This window comes from Lissotriton vulgaris, chromosome 11, assembly GCF_964263255.1.
Source record: "Lissotriton vulgaris chromosome 11, aLisVul1.2, whole genome shotgun sequence".
NCBI classification, from domain to species: domain Eukaryota; kingdom Metazoa; phylum Chordata; class Amphibia; order Caudata; family Salamandridae; genus Lissotriton; species Lissotriton vulgaris.
In genome coordinates, this window is record NC_141699.1 from 233649317 (window position 1) to 233671978 (window position 22662).

Here is a 22662-nt window from a genome sequence, read left to right on the forward strand (position 1 = left end):
ACTTCAGGTCTCAAACCGCGTTCTGGGTTTCGAGCCTTCTGACAGAGGGCTCCACAGGCACCTCTGCTCCCGATCACCTATTGAGTGTGTTGGGCCAATGACAGGTCAGCTATTCGGACTAGTCAGACAAACTAACTAACTAAGCCTATCCTAGTTATACTATTTTCCAGGTCAGTGTACCACCCCCAATGTTGCAAGGATAAGGATCCACAATTTTGATTGGAAAAAAGGATGAGGAGAGGTCATCACACCATACCAAAATGTAACTTTTACTTTTGAATATTCTATTTACGTTCCCGCCCATCAAATTTTATTTTCCCATGCACTTTTATTCCACCCGGCAATGAATGTATCAATCAGTAACAAAAGCGTTCAGTATTGTACAGTCCAGATTCCTCTCCTGGGGTTTTAAGTTCACGCTCCCAGGCACATCTTCTAGTGTACTGTAAGCTTGGCTGTGGTTCAATGACGAAAGACTTAAGCTCCTTCTGGAGTTTGACATGATCAGTGTGGGTTTTCAAGATGGAGTAATAGCATCTCCCAGGCCCAAGAATATCGTTACATGATAAAATAGAAAGAACCAGTTTTAGAACACAGAATAAATGAATGCACTGTATACCACTTATCTATACTCTATTCCCATTACTTTATATTTAACTATTGTGTTAGAGTTAAGCAGAACGAACAGCTTAGCAAAAGCAGCAAATCAAGCTTCTTGCATGTGAGGACAAAGAGCAGCCATCTTAGTTCTAGTGCACAGAAGCAAAAGATTCCCTTGAAAAGCAGAGAGTACGTCATGTCACATGAGTGTGACAGACTCATGCGCAGTAAGAAATCCCGCAAAGCCGCAGCCATATTAATGCAAGCGGATTATCGTTAGTAAAAGCACATATGCAAGCATTACTTAGATGTCATGTAATGCAATATTAATTGGACAAACATGTTGATTAGTACATTAACGTTATGTCGAGAGGACTGAATACAAGCAAGTCACATTACGGGCGAATACTTGCTCCATCAAGGCTAATAAGAACAGAATAACTAGCATTTGTTAAGTATAAGTAAAATTTGAGTTCAAGGCTCACATGGTTTCCATATTCTTACTTGTAAGTGAAATTTGATCTTGTAGACATGAAATTTGCCTCTACATGTTACTTATGTAACAAATGCAGGTCGGCAGAGATGTGTGTTGAGCCAGGAAACGGGGGGGGGGGAGGCCTGGAGTTAAGTGCCATTTTGGTCAGTGTTCCATTCTTTATGGAAACTGGCCATAAAAGTGGATAAAGGATAAAGTGCATAAAAACAGGATTGCTGTCTGTTACTGTAAATCTCTCTACTCTTAATTCAACTGCTGCTTACTATTTGCTACTATTTTCTTACAATCATACTTTCTCGTTTTAACTTTGTTTTTAAATATTGCACATTTTTTCTATGTTCTGCTCTTGTGATATAGCATGTTCCAACAATTCCGAAAGCATGCTTTTTAATATTTGTTTACCTTTTTTGAACGTGCTCATTCTTATTTGTTGTGTCTTGCAACACTGTGTGGGCGAATTAGTTATTGAGGGCATTTGAGACTGAGTGGAAGTTGCAGGAGGGAATTCAGGCCAGCAGTGGTTTGGACCTACCCACTTGACTGTGGAGATGGGCGGTGGGTGGGAGTAAAGCCCTACTTTGGTAAGTGCTCCAGTCGTTATGGAAACTGGCCATAAAAGTGAATTTGTGCCACTGTCATGCCAAAGGCAAGCCAGTCTGCACCCGTCCCTGCCTAGATGGCATTTGGGGCCAGGACCTCGGGTCCCCTCAGGTCAGTACCAACTATATATACCAAATGTGAGCTCACAGGCTTGAGCCCTCCTATGCCTAAAGCCTGTTGTGGGGCTATAAGCCTGGTAAATCTGAAATCACAGTATAATTATTGTGGTTTTATACTCCCAACCCCTACACTCACTGGGACAGGAACCGGCCACACAGCAACAGCTTGCATCCCTGTTAAGTATACGTTTTTCTCACTTAATTGTAGGTCGGTTGTCAAGCATAAAAAAGAACTGCATGACTTTATTGAGGAACATAGGGGGCATATTATCAAGACAGGCGATAAAATTATAGCCCCTTTAGCGGCAGAAAACTGCCGCTAAAACAGCAATAATGGGCTTGACAATATGCTCTAGGGTATTCCAATTGAAGCTCAGGTTAGATGTCCTTCACATCTAACATGGGCTTCAATTGGAATTCCATAGAGCATATTATCAAGCATATTATCGCCGTTTTAGCAGCAGTTTTCTGCCGCTAAAGCAGCAATAATTTTTTTTGCCGGTCTTGATAATATGCTCCATAATCCAGATGCAGCTTTTTTAACTGAAATGTGGTTTACGGAGCATTCCTCCCCCGATGTACTGCAGGCTGTTCCGCCAGGCTATTCGATTGCGAGGCAAGATAGGTAATCCGAGAAGGGGGGAGGGGAGAGAATCGCAATCATTTTTAAGAAGGAGCTTATATGTTATTTCTCTGCGCTCCTCATTGAGGGTTGTAAAGTCTACTTTTTTGCCTTAACCCTCTCAAAAAATGCAATGATGTTGTGAGCTCTTCTTTATCCTCCCCTAGGGCTAGTGTTGAACTTCTCCACCTCCTTAACAAACATGTCCCCTTTAGCTCTGAGCAATCCTAATTTGTTGCTCGTGAGTTATTTCAATATAAACGTTGATGATGTTAACTGCCAGGCTACAAATACACTAATTGGTGACCTGGAGAGCCTACAGCTTCACCAGTTAGTATCTACCCTCACTCGCAGATGTGGTGATATTCTTGACTCTGTGTTTACTAACATGGTGAATGTTGGAATTTGTGTGCATATTTCACTGGTATGGTCAGATAACTTAGCTATTCCCATCAAACTTACCTGTGTCAAAACGTCTGAAATGTTGACTACCACACCTTTTTTGACCTAGAGTGACAACAGAGAGGCTTAGTCATGATTTGAAACATCTTGATCTAACCCTGGAACGTAATGTAAATGAAGCTAGTATGCAACTGGGTAACTGGCTAACTGACGCTCTTGACCAAATCATTCGCTGGTCAAACTAACTGTTCGGAGATAAAGGCCCTCAGCTGAGTGGTTTAACGATAATCCTTTGGTTGCTTAAAAGAAAAGAGGCTTGAGTGCCTTTGGTGTAAAAATGATGACCCCTGTTGTAAGATGGGCCATCTGGTGCTCAAAGCATAACATCGGCATATCTCTCAGTCTAAGCATGCATACTTTGCACAGAAAATTGAAGCTGCTAATAACACCTGACGTGAAATCTCTTAAATTGTTACAAGTCTTACTTCACTATCTTTGGTTTCACCCTCTTTCTCACCTTCCGAAGATAGCTGTAATGCATTGGTGTCCTTGTTTTTGCTGAAAAAGTTGATAACATCTATAGTACCTTTCCCAGAGAAGCAAGGTGTCTCTCACAGTCGGAGTTGTGGTTTGACTCTACAGCCATGAGTGCCTAATTGCAACAATTTGACCCATTGTCCACTCCTGATCTGACCGCTCTCTGCTCTGTTGTTAAATTTGGCTCTCCAGCAGACCTAATCTCCCCCAATATTCCTGAGCAGGGCTCACAGGTTATTCAACACATTGTAGGCAAAGTGATCAACCTCTCCATGCCCTTTGGCATATTCCTCATCAATGGAAGCATGCCATGGTGGCCCCCTTGTTTAAAAAAATGCTACTGTATCCATCAAGTCCTGAAATTGATCAGCCCTTATCATTATTGCCTCTTTTTCGTAAGATAGCAAAAATGTATTCGAACAAACAGCTCGACTTTTTGGAGGACAATGGTCTTGAAAATGGAATGCAATCAGGTTTCTGGCCCTGCTCTAGCACAGATTCTGTCTTGCTGTTTGGCACTGAACCAGCTAGGCAGATTATGGATGAAGGCAACACCGGAACCATTCTTATGCTCGATCGTGGTGTCACGTTTGGCACTGTATCACAAAGTATTTTGGTCAAGTGGCACTGGAATATTGGCACCAGTGGTAAAGCCTTGCAGTGGTTGGCCTTTTTCATTCAGGGGCATACCTTTCAGGTATCACAAAAGCATTTTAAGTCAATAATCCATCCTTTGCAGCAAGGAGTGCCTCAGAGCTCATCACTGATCCTCATCTTATTTCGTGCCTATGTTAGCTCTTTGGTTAGGCCAGTGAGCCGTATTGATTTACTATTATTTCATATGCTAATGACACTCAGCTTGTCATGCCTCTATCCCATAATAATGAGCAGATGGTGGTCTTCCTGCATTCATGCCTGTCCTTTGTTGCCGCTTAGATGGACCTCAACTGTTTAAAACTGAATGCTGAGAAAACTGAGGTCCTGGTAGTAGGCAAACGCTTGCATGTCTGATCTACAGCTTGGTGGCCAGATAATCTGGGCGTTTTACCACTTCCAAAAACTAAGTTTAAGGGGGGATGCTAGAGAGCCCATGGTAAGATGACTGGCACTCTGGCACAAAGAACTGAGGTGATAGTGGCTGGCGAGAGGCACTATGAAAATTAGATGGCGAGAGTTCCTGGAAAAAAGAGAATATAAGCTGTGATAACAATGGGACTGTGTATTCAGGAGGGGCATGCATGGAGCAAGTGAGGCAGTGGGTGAACCAGACATGAAGAGCCAAAGTCAGGGGACTGGCATGCTGGAAAATACTCTGCTTGCGATGCAGCAGAGTTAGCAAGCTATAGATGGCAAAATTGATCACCTTCACTTACGATTGGACAATCTTACTGCAAATTTGATGCAACCTGTCTGGCAGATGTGGTGCGAAGGATTACCACTTCAGAAGACACCAGACAAGCACGGAATAAGAAATGCTTTAACATGGAAAAAGTGCTTGCCTTAATACAGGCCAAGAATGAAGATGTAGAAGCCCGCTGCAGGCAAAACAACTTACGCATCATGGGGGTACCTGAAACCACAAACACTGTGAAAATGGAGCTATACCTTAGACGCTTGTTGACAGAGATCTATGATGCCGATGCATTGTCACACATGCTGGTGGTGGAGCGTACTCACCGATCCCTGACACCACGTCTGCTCTGTGATCAATGCCATGGCCAATCATAGCCAAGTTCTTAAATTATAGAGACAGAGGCATGATCCTGGGCCTGACGTTGGAAAAAAGAGTTATTAGGCATCAGGGAAACATGGTATCCTTCTTTCTGGACATCATGGAAAAGATAATTATTGGCAAAGAAGCAGGACTAAAAGCAGAGATTATTTACGCTATGATCTATCTGGTGAGTATCAAGACTGATCAGCAAGATGAAGTAAAGATTTTTCACACACTCCAGACTGTCAGCCAAAATCAATAAACCATCCCCAAAAGGACAAGATAGAGAAGAGCAAGCAGACACAGAACCAGATGATTAACAAGTTGGAAGGGTGCAAGAACTCTCTCCCATTCTAACTATCATCCCATGCTAGGTTATCAACTGCCACAAGAGAAATGTAGAATAGAAGAAGCATAGCAGACATAACTGGTTGTGGTAACTTTATTTCAGCCGATATGGCTTCAGCTTAATAACAATAACCATTTCTCTGGGAAACGCACCAGCTAGCACATTGGTGGCATGAACCTACAATCAAGTTAAATGACCTTCTCAAACTATCCCACTAACCAGGCTCCATATCCCAAAGCTATTCTTTGAATGAGCGAGTCATAAAGGGCATGTGTGACATAGGGGAGGCCTGCTGGCTTTTATATTATTTGAAAAGTTGGATTCGATAAGGTATATGTGCGTGACCAAAAAGATGGCCATTTCAGAGGACCCAAAGCACTCGACTCTAAATAAACATTCTATAAAATAAGTATTTAGGCAATTGTACCCTTTAACATTGTTAGAGAAATCAAGGAGAGTTCATCTCAATGAGGTGCATGTGCAGTACATCAGACGCTTAGAGATTTTTAGTTTATTCTAGGACTGTGCTCTGTAAAGTGCGTGCGCAATGCCTACACAGCACCTAGGCCTTTACAACAAACCCATACTAATATTTCCATTGCAGTCAAATTGGCCCTCATCTAGCATCATTCTACTGTCATAGAGAAAAGAATAAAACACAACTTATATGAAACTTTGTGGTCATAGAATGAATTAATTCGATTTAAAAATAGCAAATGTGGAACGACAATCAGGGCCCATTCTGAAGAGTATAAAACAATAGGTTGACCAGGGCTAAGAGGCCATCATTAGAATGGCACTGCAAGTATACCAAATTGAGAATAAAAAAGGTGAATCAAAAAACACAATGGGTATGTGAGTGTCATATTTCAGAAACCTATAGACCTCTCTACAGTGTCTGGATCCCAAATTTCTACATAGTTGGCGGAGCCATCGAATCCTTGCCCACTTATATCCTTGGCAGAAAAATATCACATGTTATTCTGTCTCCTCTGAGTTAATACAGGCTGTGCAATCCAAAATGAGTGAGTTTGCCCACTTGCTCGTAAATGCACGCAACAGGAGCACCCCATGTCTGAACTGTAAATATAACATCTTAGCCAAGAATAGCTGAATATCGTTCAGAGCCAGTTCTAGTCTTTAATGGTCTTTTACTTCTAGAGACTCTCGGGTAAGTTAGCCAACTAGAGCGCTCCCCTGTACCTGTATTCGTGTATGCTTCCTATAACTCCCCATGAATGTCTGACAAAATATTGACGGACAGGAAATCAACCTACAAAAATATCGACACAGAAATATCGAAGTCAAAAATATTGAAGTCCAATCTACATAAAGGTAACTACAAAAATAACGGAAACAATTATTGTCACAAATATTGATGTTAAAAGTATTGTTTTTTAAATGTTTTAATAATAATTTAAAGTTAAGTAAATAATACATGTAATTAAAAGAAATATACGTAAAAATATTCAAACATATTTAAAAATAACTAATACATATAATGTTAAAATAAATTAAACATATACTTTTAAATTAATATATACTTACTCCACATAGTACAACATAAGGGAAAGCGTTGGATAGCGTAGGGGTACAAATTACTATTCCCACTCCAGTGAGTGCAACAGTAAGGAAAGCGCTGGATAGCGTAGGGGTAATAATTACTATTCCCACTCCAGTATGTGCAACAGTAGGGAAAGCACTGGATAGCTTAGGGGTAAAAATTACTATTCCCACTCCAGAGCGTGCAACAGTAGGGAAAGCGCTGGATAGCTTAGGGGTTAAAATGACTATTCCCACTCCAGTGATTGCAACAGTAGGGAAAGTGTTAGATTGCGTAGGGGTACAAATTACTATTCCCATTTTTAGAGAGTGCAACAATAGGGAAAGCGCTGGATAGCGTATGGGTAAAAATTACTATTTCCACTCCAGTGAGTGCAACATTAGGGAAAGCGCTGGATAAGGTAGGGGTAAAAATTACTATTTCCACTCCAGAGTGCAACCGTAGGGAAAGTGCTGGATAGCAGAGGGGTAAAAATTACTATTCCCACTCAAGTGAGTGCAACAGTAGGGAAAGCATTGGATAGCGTAGGGGTACAAATTAATATTCCCTCTCTAGAGAGTGCAACATTAGGGAAAGCGCTGGATAGTGTAGATTTTAAAAATAACACACTTATAAATAAAATCAATATTGTAATTAAATAATAATTTATTAATACATTTAGAAAAAAAACTACAAAGATACCAAAAATAATAATTACTTTAATACTTACTTTGAATACTTCCCGCCCTATTTCCCAAGAAACACACAACACACCCCCACATCAAATATCCCACAGTTAAATTGATTTCCAATTAATCAAGTAAAAAAAAATAATTTGCAATTAATAATACATAAAATACATTAATTATCAATAACAATAGAAAATATCAATACAAATTAATAACCAATTAATAATTAATTTGAAAAAATAATAATTATCAACACCAATAAATATTTAATAAAAATTAATAACCAATTAATAATTCCTTAACAACAAATATGTCTCAATAGCAATACATAATATTTAATAAAAATGTGAACCCAATTATTAATTAAATAACCCAAAAATTAATTATCAATACTCAATTTTTCTTAATTAATTACTTAATTACAAATGATTTACTTCCCACCCTATTCCTCTAAAAACTCACAACCCACTACAATAATAACTTAATACAAATAAAATAATTGTCAATAAATACTAATTAATGACCAATTAATAATTAACATTCAATTAATTATTAATAACAATAATTAAAAAGTAACATTAAATTACTTCCCACCCTATTCCCCTATAAACCCACAACCCGCTATGGTACTAAAACACATAATTTACTTGATTTTTTTTTACAAATTTCAAAAAAATGTATACCAATACTAAACAAAAAATTTAGAACACATACATATAAAGTACATACTAATATACATAACACTTATTTAAATATCGATATTATTAACATTGGTAATTTAACTATCGATATTACTAACTAATATTTGCAACATCGATATTTCTTACCTAACTTCGATATTCTGATTGTCGATATTCTGTCTCTGCGATATTTAAAACTCAATATAAATGTGCTTCCATATTTAAAAATCGATATTTTGACTGTCCACCACTCACTCCCCATCAGGTCCTTCCAAGAAGTGACTGGACAAGTTTCTTCTGCAATGGTCCACAATTTGCCCCTCCCCATGGTAACACAGGTGTGGCAACCATGCTAATTTGCACAGGTTTTGTAGACGCAGCACTTCACTCAGCTTCGACCTAATTTCGATCAATTCAGGGGTGTTCCACAGGTGTTGTCAACATAAGAGGGGTCTGAGGGCAGATTCATCTGTGATTGGCCTAATCCCCAGGCCATTCCAAGAGATGTGAGTGGGGAGCTAGGGGGAAGACCCAACAGTTGCATAGCATAGGAATTTTCAATGCTCCATAGAGAGCCCAGGAGACGATGGCCCCAGATTACAGCACTGTACAGGGCAGCAGCACCCCTGGCTTGTGCTTTATAAATTTCCACTGCAGGGCTTATAGATTTAAGGGTACAGCTCATACATACTTTTTTGTGTTTGTGGACCGCAATCCAATTTACAGTGAGCCTGATCCTGAGGTGCACAAAAATGGACATCCTCTCTAACAGACTCCCATTCAAAAAGGGATTAGGCTGGGTACTAATGCCTGCGTTGAATACCATGTACTTAGTTTTCTGCAGGTTGATCTCTAAACCCCAATTCCTACAGAAGGCCCTAAAGATGTTGAGGGCCCTTAGGATTCCCATTGGTGATTTAGAGGAGGAGGGTGTAATCTGCAAACATCATTGCAGGTATTTTTCGCTTCGCTAGCTTGGGGCATCAATGTCATTCCCTGCAACAGTGACTTGCTCAGCCGTTAATAAAGAGGCAAAAAAGTGTCAGCTATGTTAATATATTCACCACACCACAGTTAGTATGGCCTAGGTTGTATAGGAAATCCTAGAGCATGATTGGGATGCTGAAGTGGGTGGAGGGAGGTTTGTTTGAATTGTTAATTTGATGCAATTGCTAAGTACGTTGCAGAGTAAGATGCTCCAAAAACTATGGACACAATAGCGAAATAGGCATATAGGCTCCACTGGAAAACAAAGTAATAGATCCCAGCAGTCAAAGCCCATATCAATGATTACCTGGAAAGTAGCGGGCTTAACTGACCCCCGTAAAAGACGACAAGTACTGGCCAATCTAGATAGGCAAAATATAATGATAGTTCTTCGCAAGAAACAGTTATGACAAAGCAGACAGAGAAGACTATAGGAACAAGATGGGCTACAATGAGGCTGGCTTCATCACATTCCTTGTACTCCAGAGGAGTCTTGACATTGATTAAACAAGCATTTGCAATGCCAATCCATCTCACAGACTGCGGGAGGGAACGGGGGGAGGCAGAGGAACAAAACTGTTTTTAAAGTAAAGGGGGACGCTCTCTGTACCTGACTGAAGCTGGGCATAGGAACTCTGGTGGCTATTTGCTCCTGCGCTGCTGTTCCCGCTGGTTGTCTCCCTCCTGCCGCCGCAGACATCACCGCATCGCGGCCGCGGTGTGGGGGGAGACTCAGAACTACAATTCCCAGCCTCCCCAGCACCAGAAGTACCCTCGCATGATGGACGCACCTGGAGGCGCATAAATTCAAGCACAGCCCCGGGGGAGCGGGGGACGCTCTCTGTACCTGACTGAAGCTGGGCATAGGAACTCTGGTGGCTATTTGCTCCCGTGCTGCTGTTCCCGCTGGTTGTCTCCCTCCCGCCGCCGCAGACATCGCCGCATCGCGGCCGCAGTGTGGGGGGAGACTCAGAACTACAATTCCCAGCCTCCCCAGCACCGGAAGTACCCTCGCATAACGGACGCGCCTGGAGGCGCATAAATTCAAGCACAGCCCCGGGGGAGCGAGGGACGCTATCTGTACCTGACTGATGCTGGACATAGGAACTCTGGTGGCTATTTGCTCCCGCGCTGCTGTTCCCGCTGGTTTTCTCCCTCCCGCCACCGCAGACATCACCGCATCGCGGCCGCAGTGTGGGGGGAGAGTCAGAACTACAATTCCCAGCCTCCCCAGCACCGGAAGTACCCTCGCATGATGGACGCGCCTGGAGGCGCATAAATTCAAGCACAGCCCCTGCGTTGCGGGAAGCGCGCGGGACGGTGCCCGTTTAAGCCCTTTAAAGACCGGGTAAGACTGGACTGGGCCATTCCTCTTTAATTTGATCTAAAAGTTTTGCTTGCTTCATGGACTAATTCTACCTGTCACAGTTTATTATGTCTTGCTAAGTTCTCGCACGTTGTAAACTATCCACCTAAGCGTCAGCTATTTTAAGCTATCATGACGACGAGAGGTATGAGGACCAAAGCTGCTCAGGGTGCAGCACAGTTGATTGGCCCAATAGACCAGTATATTAATAGAGCCAACGACGCCATAGACCAAGGCATACTCCTGTTGGATCGCAGGATCTCACTAGACCTGGCAGCAGCTAAGCGCTCTTCACTGGGATCATTAGCGTTAGTAAGGACACCTAATAACCCGCGGGTAAATAATCCCGTAGTTGAAACACATGTTGACATCCACACTGTCCCAAATATGGTCGACTTGTCGGCCTCCTTGGCCCTAACGGATTCACAACTGAGCCAGCCGCTGGACAAAACCCCAGAACTTTTTGCTGCCCCGAGGCGGGTAAGCCCTGCCTTGGAATCCTCTAGGGGGGAAAGGGAGGGTGCTATACCCAAGAAAAAGAGGCCAGCAAAAACAAAAGTAAATGGGAAAGATCATACTGCATTAACCAATTTACCATGCACACAGGCCCAGGGTCAAGATTCATTAAGGCAGGATGATTTACAAACTAACCATATAGATATTGTAACTCCCTCCTTAGATGTAGAAAATTCAATTGATATTGGCAGCCCGGAGGGTGGGTGTAAAATCTGTGGTTTAAATAACCAACTTCTAATTAGATTAGGTGAACTTATAAAAACCTACATACAGCCCATAGCAACGACCCTTTCACATTTAGAAAAGAAACTGTCCGATTTGCAGGCACCCGCAAACGTTCCCCAGGCACGCGCAAATGTTCCTAAGGGTGTAGGGGTGGCTACAACAGGGGCCCAAAATTCGAACAAGAACATTCTCCCGGTAGGCACTCTAATAACCAAAGCCACTGTCCCGGCCACTAATGTAAAAACGATGCCTGCCTCAGCAGAAGTGAAAAAAGCTCCTGCGGTGCTAAAAACTCCCGTTATACAAGACCCACAGAAGGCTGTTCCAGCTAAACCAGTAGGGGTACAACTTGCCAATGATAGAAATAGGGGGAGAACAGGGCTTCCAGTGCATCTACCCCCGGAATGTAGCCCTTTTGCTGCGATAATGACAGGGGTCCCAGAGTTGAGTCCCAACACGGCGGAACCTAGTTGGTCCCTCAAAAATAAGGTACAGCATTGGCTCAATATAAACAGACCACTGCCCCCGCACTGTGCGAGTAGAATCTCAATGGTCCGTAGGGTCCCCTGGATAGGTAAGGAATTGAAAAATATTCCGGGGGATTGTGTTATAGTCAACTCTGATGATCCCCGCACAGTTGACCATATTTGTTCATGGGCCCCGACTGTTAAGAACGACGGAATAGACACTAAAAGACTTGCCTTTTTCTACCCCCCAGTAAATTGCTACAACGGAGGACAAGGTGGGGACTGGACCCAAGTAGGGAACTAGGACAGAAGAAGGGACTGGGCAGATAGGCCAGGTAACGGAGGTCAAGGTGGGGACTGAACCCAAGTAGGGAACTGGGACAGAAGAACGTACTGGGCAGACTGGCCAGGTAACGGAGGTCAAGGTGGGGAATGGACCCAAGTAGGGAAATGGGACAGGAGAAGGGAGTGGGTAGACTGGTCAGGTAACAGAGATAGAGGTATGCCATTTAATGGAGGATGGAGAGGCGCACCAGTTACCAACAGGTTTGACTGCCTAGAATTGGTCGACTGACCATCACTGAGTACTAGACAAGGCAGGCAGGGCCTTTCACACCTTTCATATCCTGGTCGGAAATCCGGGTGGGCTGATTCAACAGTTCCAATAAATGCAGTACCAACTATTAGGAACATACCCCCGTAAACAACGCCAAAGTTTGGGTCAATAGGCATTAGCACTGACCATTTAGGGTCTGTAACCACTGAAACTGAGCTACCAGCAGATATGGGGGTGGTAGAAAACTTTAGGCTACTAGACGTAGGGCCAATTGAGGAGATTACCCACATTCAAGCCACTTCTGACAACTTAGATGATACAACACAAGGCTTACTGTTAACAGGCATGTATCCGCAGGAGGATAGTATGGCCCATCTCGAAACTGACGATACCCCAAACCCCTATCTAACCTTCTCCGTACTATATTGGAATGTAGCAGGTCTCCGCACAAAAACTAACCTTCTGACATAGTTAGCCACAGTTAGAGCACACCAGATATTATGCTTACAGGAGACATGGTCCACTGTGCCTATACATTTATTAGGCTTTAAAACCTATTACGTTCCTGCTAGTCCCAGTACATCAGGCAGACCTAAGGGTGGACTTGCACTTTATGTAGCAAATAATCTCCCATCGATGGAAGCAAATATATCGAAGTGTAACGAGAACTATCAAATTTTAAGGGTTACATTTAAAAAATGTGTGACGCTCTTTTTTGTTAACTTTTACAACAATCTCTCTCAGGCAGACTGTGTAAATACTATAACTGAAATAACATCTTTCTTGGACGAACAGCGGATCAAGCTCATTACTAAGGCATCCTACTTGATATGGGGAGGGGATTTTAACATGTCACTTTGTACTAATTGTAAGAACGGTAATTGTGGTCTTACGGATGTAAATGGTTCTCCACTAACCCATTATTACCACACAAAGGAAGGTAACTGTTTGAATGAGTGTTTATTTTCTCTAGAAATGGATTTTGCAAATGATCTAGTCGAACTCCCTGTTGATTTTATGCCAACGTTTCACGGGAGGGGTCTGTCAACTGTAATTGACTACATACTTTATTCTCAAAATATAAAGGGCCAATTGACCAATTTTATCACAGGTTCTGACACCAGCAGTGATCATTTTCCCAACAGTGTTTCACTAATACTTCGAAATGTTCTCTTTGAACCTGACAGGCTGATTTTATTGAACCAACAATCATTGACCATGGACAAAGTAAATGGGTTTTCAGTAAAATGGGCTAAAATCGACCCAGCAGCAATTTCTAGTAAAGTCGTAAGCAGAGCCCTTCCTTGGTTGAACACTTGTCTAGCACTAGATTCTTCTCCAAAGTTGATCATCAACAGTTTTCTGGAAATTTTCAGAATAATACGGGAAGAGCTGACTAGCAATCAAAAGTCCAAGAAACCAAAAACTAACGGCTGGTCTAATTCAGATTGTCGCAAAGCCCTGAGTAATTTAAAAACAGCCCTGCATAAACCTGTAAGAGACCAAGATGAAATTAAAACACTCAGAAAGGGCTACAACTTAGCTCAATACAATCGCAGGACAGAAATTGAGAAAAAACTGTGGGCCCAACTTCATGAGAGTTGTCTAACAAAAGACAGCTCCCTGTTTTGGCGCACGGTTAAATCACCCTATTTGGTTGATAACACCACTTCCCGCCATCTTGATGTGGTGGTGTCGGCTGAAGAGTGGGTAGCACACTTTTCAGAAATATTTGGTGGTTCATTTACACAGACTAACACCGAAGGTAGGGAGGTCGTAAATTTAAGTCAGACTTATCCAATAGATCTTGCGTTTAGCCATAAGGAGGTCATCAATACATTATCTTTTTCTAAGACTGGCAAGGCACCAGGCCCGGACGGGGTACCCCTGGACATCTTTGCATACTGTCCAGACCTTTGGACACCTCTTATCACTCAGGTTATGTCCGCTGTTACAAATATAGGTCTAATAGACTCCTGGTCCACCTCAATTCTCCTTCCTATCTTTAAGAAAGGCGAGCGTAACAAACCAGCCTGCTACAGGCCGATTTTCCTCCTGGATTCCTTGGGCAAAGTTGCGGGTCGATTAATCCTGGAGCGTCTCCAGGATTGGGCAACCACGAATAACATCATGACCGACCTGTAATATGGCTTCCAGGAGGGCCTCGGCAATGTGGAGCAGGCTTTAAACTTAGCCCTCTTGATTGGCAAGTATGTAGGAGTTAAAGGGGCCAACTTATATCTAGTGTACGTCGACCTTAGCGCAGCTTTCGATTGTGTCATCCATTCAAACCTGTGGTCTATACTTGGCAAGCTAGGGGTCGACCCCCCTCTTATCAACTTTCTCCACAAACTATATTCTAACGCCTCTGCCTGCGTTAGATATGGAGTGAATGGAGAATTAACACCATCTTTTGCCGTTAATAGGGGGGTTAGACAGGGCTGTGTCCTGGCTCCCTTCTAATTTAACCTGTATACAAATGGCCTAGAAGTGGCCATGCTTGAAGGGAGCCAGGACCTTCCAACTATTAAGCATCGCCCTATCCCTGAATTATTATATGCAGATGATTCTGTTATATTAGCAAGAACACTTAACCAACTCCAATTACAACTAAATAAGTACTGCGAATTTATGTCATCCCTGGGTTTAGAAGTAAATAAAAACAAAACTTTTGTAATGCATATTGGGCCTAGGGCGAAGAAAACCAAACCAATAGTTATTGATAACGTCAGGTTGGAACGAACCAGGGAGTATCCATACTTAGGAATCCTAGTGGATGATAAGCTAAGCTGGAAGCAAGGTTTAGTCAGTAAAAAATTGCTCTTTCAGAGAGCAACCTCAGCCCTTGTTTCCTTTTCAAGGAAATTGGGTAAGCCCGCTGCAGCGGAATTACTAAAAATCTATCATGCTAAATGCCATAGTGTAGCGACCTACGGTGCAGGGGTCTGGGGGTACGCACCAGTTGAAGCCCTTCAAACAGTTGAGAATGGGTTTATAAAATATCTGCTGGCTGTACCTCAAAGCGCCTCTACGTATGGTTGCCATATTGAGCTGGGAATCGATTATCTGACCGATAACATCAGGGTTCAGCCGATCCTTTTGTGGCACTGTGTCTGGACCAAAACGCAGTGCCACCTAACCCGCTCACTCTTAACAGACTGCATGGCCCAAGCTAACTGGCATAATATTCCTTGGCTCCAGTATGTAAAAAACTTCCTAGGTTATCTGGATCGTATTGTATATTTCTGGGATCCACCTGCATTGATTAACATTTCTAGGAAAGATTTGAAAAAACTTTGCCTCTCTCATCTCAGGGAACTACGATTGACACAGGAAATAAGCAAACCTTCGAATGCTCATATCCTAACACTACCCTGGGGATCCAGCCATATTTAACTTTCTATTTAAGTACTTACGACAAATATTTATTGACTAGGTTTAGATTTAATACATTTTACCACCTAGTCACATATCCAAAGCAGCAAGACTGGTCACACAATTTAATGAAATGTCCCTGCAATGGGATCTCAGACCAGTCAACAATTCATATAATACTGTTTTGTAGATATTACACGATCCCACGTAAGCGCTGGATTTTGCCTGTATTGCGCACAATGGGTTTGAGAACGTGTCGGCCCGCTTACTTGGCATTACAGTCCTTGGACTCTGTATATAATGCAAAATGTGTAGCTGGCTTCCTAAAACTATGTCTAAATATTCGGCGCAGTGTTTGTGTGGCTTAGCTACCTGTGTTAAAATGATACTCTTATTGTTTAGTGCTGTTCCCGGACCTTGAATACAACGCCAATTCTGTAATGAGTATACTAGAACTACGCTTAAAATATGTTGCAGAAAATCCGAGGCCCAGCTTATTGTTCTAAATGTATGTTATTTGCTAAACAAAGTTCTTTTATAATCTTTTTAAAAATGTATTTAATGAATTGTGTTTTTATTAATTAAGATGTATTTAGAAATGTAGTCTTTTTAACCAGTGTATGTACTTTTTATGGTTATGCAAAATTGTAACCGAATAAAAGTTTTTATGACTGACTGACTGAAGTACAGGGGCCGATAGCCATGAAAGGACTAAAATTAAAAATGACGACATGGCCGTCAGGAGGTGGGACAAACTTGCCAAAAAACAATCAAAATGCAGTATTTAGGATTTCAGCCAATCAAAAAGCCAGGCGGATATTGTGCGGAGCTTACCCTACTATACTGTATACTGCATGCTTCGCAATGCTAGGTGAAACCTAAAAAGGGGTGCCATGTGACGAAGCCTAAACACTAATAGACGCCCAGTTTAGATATGCCCTAAAACAGACAACCCCCACTTTTACATGAATGTAAGGAATAGGTTACTCTCTCTTCCTCAGTCTGAGATCATGTAGGTCGGGGACTTGAAAGTGACTTTAGATGCAGCATACGAGAGATCAGCACTAGCACCCGATGAAGGCAGACAGTCGGCAAGTGTGGTAGATGTGTGGAGGTTATGTTATCCAGATTCATGAGAGAGGTTAGCAATTGGGTTGCAGAGGTCCAGCATCTTGCCAGGACTTTATTAGACCATAACCTAGTTAAGCTGGTAACCTATGTCCGCACACACGTGCTCATAGTTTGTATGGAAATTCAGAGCCACAGCCCTGTTAGACCAGACAGATAAGGAGAGAATTCGGAAGGCAATAGGGTAGCATTTTGAGGAAAATAAAGACTCCGTGGCAGGAGAAGATGCCCTTATGGCGAAAATAAGGGGAATATGTATTAGCACAAATGCAGGCATTTTAAAAGATATACATACACAGCTGCAGAAACTAGAAACAGCACTAAAACAACTAGAAACTAAGCACGAGCGGATGCACTGGGCAGAAACCATGGCTGACATTAGAAGTAACCTATACAATGGCACAGCATAATGAAAGCTGCATTACATGGTGCAATGTCACGTGGCAAGGGCAAACAGGGAAGGCAGCTGGGCAAACTCTGGCCAGACGGAGGACCACACAATGTAGTAAAAGTTACCTACAGCAGGGGAGCTGATCACTTTGATGTGCAGAGAATATTGGGAACATTTTCTGACTTTTACAGCTCTCTTTTACGATTCCTGTAAGGCAGCTAGGGAAACAGAAATAGCTCAATACCTAGATGACAGTGCCTTGTGTGGCATTCAAAGGGGCAAAGAGAATACCCATCACAACCCATAGCTATAGGAAAAGTGCAGGATGCAATACACTCATTACCCAATGGGAAGCACCAGGCCCAGATGGGCTAACTAGTGAATGTTATAAACGTATATGCAGACCTGGTGGCAGGCTATCTCTTTTTCATGTACCAAACAGACCCTCCCACTAACAGTACATAAAGCTATGATAGTATTGCTCCTGAAGCCAGACAAACAGCCCGAGAGATGTGACTCATATTGCCCAATTTGGCTTATAAACACTCCGCCATATTCATGAAAATCGGCATTTGCGATTCTGTAATAGCGAAAAAAAGCGAATCGCTATTCAGAAATCGCAAATCCGAATTCATGAAGAATTGCGATAAAAAAAAGCGATTCGCACGCGATCGCAAATTCCGTTAGCGATGACCGATAATCGCAGAATAATCGCTATTTCCGGCTACCCGCGCCTGGACTGCGAGCTCGCAAATAGCGATATCGCTATTTGCGAGATCGCAAACTCGCGAGATCGGGAAAACGGGAAGTCGCATTTCGAGCCCAGTGATGACATCACAACCAGGAAGCTGCCGGTTCCCACCACCATTCTCCACAGTGAGGCTGAGAGAGAGGGAGCATTTTGGAGAGCTGCAGCTAATCAGGAAAAATACCACAGAACCACAACCCTGTATCAATGGCTGAGGAACCTGCACCTGGCACCAGCAGCTCGTCTGGGCGCAAAAGAAAATTGAAATTCTCGGAGCAGGAGCTTGAACACCTCATAGAGGGGGTGGTGGCCAATCATGACAGACTGTTTGGCACAGATTCTAGGAGGGTCCCTGAACAGGAGAAGCGCCGGATATGGCAGGGGATAGCCGCGACAGTGAACTCGGTGGGAGTGGCGGACAGGTCCCTCGAAGAATTGAAGAAGCACTGGTACGACCTCCGAGGCCGTGCCAAGGAGAGGGTGGCTTGGGGAGTCCTCGGGCACTGGAGGAGGAGGACCAACTGTACCACCCAATACTGCCATAGAGGACCAGGTGGAGGACACCCTGGAGAAGGAGGCCTGTGTTGGATTTACAAGACTGGACTCATCCCGCACCACCCAAGACACCCAAGGTAAGTGGCATGCGACTGCGACCCTGCCCCCTATGGATGTCCATGACCAAATAGGCTCCCCCAATGTCCCATAGGCATGCCATAGTTGCACATCAAGGAATGTCCTGAAGCATTGTGGGAGATGTAGTCTGGCCACAATGTTGTAGTACCACAATGCAGCCAGACAGGTCCCAAAGCACACAAAGCCACTGCCATTCAGGGAATGTCACCCAGCATGCATGTAGCAACTGCACGTCTGCCAGATACATGCAACTAATGATCCACCACTTACCCCCACAGGTGGCGATAACAGCGACAGCGAAAGGCTGCAAATCGATGAGGGGGTCCAGGAGGAGGAGGTGCCACCACCAACCCAGGCACCAGCCCCTGCATCAACACCAGCAGCAAGAACCACCTGCAGTGTCCCCCCTGTGACTGGTGCAGCACCCACAGCCGCTGCCAGGCCAACCACCATCGTGCCACCTGCTACCGCTGCTCCTCCTACAGCCGCAGCCAGGGCAGTCACCACTGTGCCCCCTGCATCTTCTACACCAGCCACACCAGCAGTCACACCCCCTGCATCTGGCGCACCTGCAACACCTGCGGTCATACCCCCAGCAGCTGTCGCCTCTACATCCGGGGCTGCGCCAGTTTCCACGCTGCGGCCAGCCACACACTCAGGCCAGCAGGGCAGGCGTGGCAGGTCACGCCAGCATTCCACTCCAGCTAGCAGGCGGGCCAATGATCAGGGACTGGCGCGGCTCAGCGTCGAGAGACGCATGCTTCGGATTCACCAGCGCTAGGCACAGCAGCAAGGAGCTATACAGCTCCAGCTGCATATGATAGGGCGCAATGTGGCCACTGTTGCAGGCCACATGGACGGCATGAGGGCAGCCATGGCAGGTGTGGGAGAACGATTGGACGACATGACTGCAGTCATGGCCGGTGTGGGTGAGGGAATGGCCCGCATGGCTGCAGCCATGGAGGCCAACACCGCTGCCATGTCGAGACAGCGCAGTGGAGCACGCCGGCGCCACCGCCAACTAATGACCCGGCTGGCCACTTACAGCAGAGCAAGTTATGTAGCAGCTAATGCTACTTCTCTGTTGGCGCGGCGCTCCCTGACCCAGCAGCACCAAATAATACAGAGCAGCGAGGACATGACTAGGGTGCTGGAGACCCTCACCACGGCCGTCATTGCTCTTCACCCTCCAGCTATTCCATCTGTTGTGGGGGGTGATGATGCGAGTGAGGGGGCGTCCAGCGTCAGCTCTCAATCTGCCTCACAGGTCCCACCACACACCCGCAGCACCAGGCCCACCCCATTGCCTGAAGCCCCGGAGGAGGATGCCCCTCAGAGGCGCTATGGCGCAACGCGCACTAGGCGCTCCTGAGAACTGCAGTAAATCAATGGCACAGGCTGAGGTTAAGCCTGCCATGTAGTGATGCACAGCAGTATGGCGTAATACTGTTTGTTGTAGTTATTTGGACTGGAACCTTATTTTTATTTTTGTGAATTGAACAAATACATTTATTTTGCTACACACATTAGCGTTGTGTCATCATTACATTTTGCATGCATTGTTGATTTGTGGGGTGATGGAAGTGGTTGTACTAGAAACTGTTCACTGTGATGTGGTTGCGACGTCTGTGCCCTTCTGCTGGGTTCTCCCCATGTGCATGGCGCGCATGTGCAGGTGGCCGGTTGTCCCCCTCAGATTCACTGCCAGAGATGTCAACAGGTATCGGGCGCTTGGTTGCAATGTTATGTAGTATTGCGCAGACAGCCACAATGCGGCAGCACTTTTCAGGACTGTAATACATGGCCCCACCTGTCTTGTGCAGTATGCAGAACCTGCTCTTGAGCATGCCAAATGTCCTTTCTATGCAATTCCTTGTCCGTATGTGTGCAACATTGTAGCGCCGTTGCTGGGGTGTAGCAGGGTTGAGGTATGGGGTCAGGAGGTATTCACGGAGGGCGTAGCCACTGTCACCTGAATGAGAGGAGCAGATGGTGATTGCCTGTGCTGCGCTGTTACATCTTACCAATGTGACATTTCCAACAAAGTGTACTTACCAAGTAGGTGTCCTTCCCCAAACTCTCCCCTGACCAGTCGTGTGTGGAGGCCGCTGTGCCGGAAAATGAAGGAGTCATGGGTACTCCCTGGGTACTGTGCGACAATGTCAGTGATGTATGTCTTAGCATTGCAGACCATCTGGATGTTGAGGGAGTGGTAGGACTTTCTATTGCGGAACATATACTCCATTCCAGCTGGTGGGCAGATGGCGACGTGGTTACAGTCTATGCATCCGAGCACATGTGGAAAATGGGCTACATTGTAGAATTGTAGCTTGGTCATGTCCAATTCCTGTTGGCTGGCGGGGAATTTGATGTGACGGTGTAGCTGGGTGAGCATGGCGTCAACAAAAGTGTGGAGGCAGCGTGACATGGTGGGCTGGGATATCCCCCCAGCAGCCGCTACTATCCCCTGGAAACTCCCGGAGGCCAGGAGGTGCAGGCTACACAATACCTGCACATGTGTAGGCACAGCATTGGTACGGCTTGTTGGGTGCTGCATCAGGGGGTCAAGGTCCTGTATTAGCTGCATTATCATTTCCCCATTCAGCCTGTATTTAGCATATATCTGCTCTCTGGTTTGGCCCAGCAAGGTGACCCGCTGGCGGAATATCCTGTCCTGGATCCTGCGTCTCCTCCGTGCTAATCGCTCTAGCCTGCGACGCCTCACCACCATGTACATTCCTGGCATTGTGGGACTCCTAATGCTGCTCATGATGATGGTCCTTATGTGTGATTGGTCAGGCCAGTACCTGTTGGTGATAGGACAACGGTTTTTTGAATGTTTTTTTTGCATGGCTTTCATGGTTACCACCTGCTTTGAGTTGTCCTTATTTTGCGCGGTGCAAATAGCGATTTTTGGGTTTTTCGCTAATAGCGATTTTTCTTGAATACCGATTGCGATTATATTGCGATTTCGCTATTATTTTCGCAGAATTTGTGGTGTGTCGCTATTTCCGATTCGCTAATGCCGGGATTCTGCGAATATATTAGCGAATTCGCAAATATGTGTTTGCGAATTCGCTATTTTGATGTTGAATGCCGATTACGGAAATTGCACCCGTATTTGCATTTTCGCAGCGATTGCGGGCGCAATTTTACTTCATGAATCAGGCTGACTGATTCTAAGATCATACAGCCTGATTCATGAAGTAAAATTGTTGCGATGGGTAACAAATACCCAGAGGGATCATTCTTGGACGAAGTGGACATGACCTTTATAAGCAATGAAACAACTTTATTTAAATTCACATATTACCTCCTACGTGAGGTGATTAAGACACTATAATAATACCCATCATCCCCAGAGGAGAACCCCACGCTGACCAACCTGCAGACACTGATCACTAGCCCCACGAAATGGCATATGGTCACAAAACTATACAATGCGATGCAGGCAGAGGACTCAGAGTGCAAGAGCAAGAGCTTGAGAGATGCGCAGCTCTGACATGATCCGGCTCCCAAGGCATGCTTCTGTCAGCATTGCACTGAAGAAGTTGCACTGGTTAGCAGTGAAACGGAGAATTACCTCTAAGGCTCTCTGTTTTTGCTACAAGGCACTTGTTTGTCAAGTCCCAACTTATTTGGCCGTAGCCAATTTGGCCTCCATTCCCAGAATTAGGAGGACTAGAGTGGGTGGCTGTGCCTTCAGTTTCCTTTCTCCCAAAGCTTGAAACTGGCTACCACTATTCCATCGGGTGACCCCCACTGAACTGATATATAAAAATAAAAAAAAATGGCTATGTTTTTTGTTCTAGTTTGGCTCTCCCCGTTATGCTCAGCATTTTCTGTACCCAGCTTCCAAGCAGTTATACACTTCATGTGAAGTAACCATGTGTTTTACAAATGACATTATTATTATATG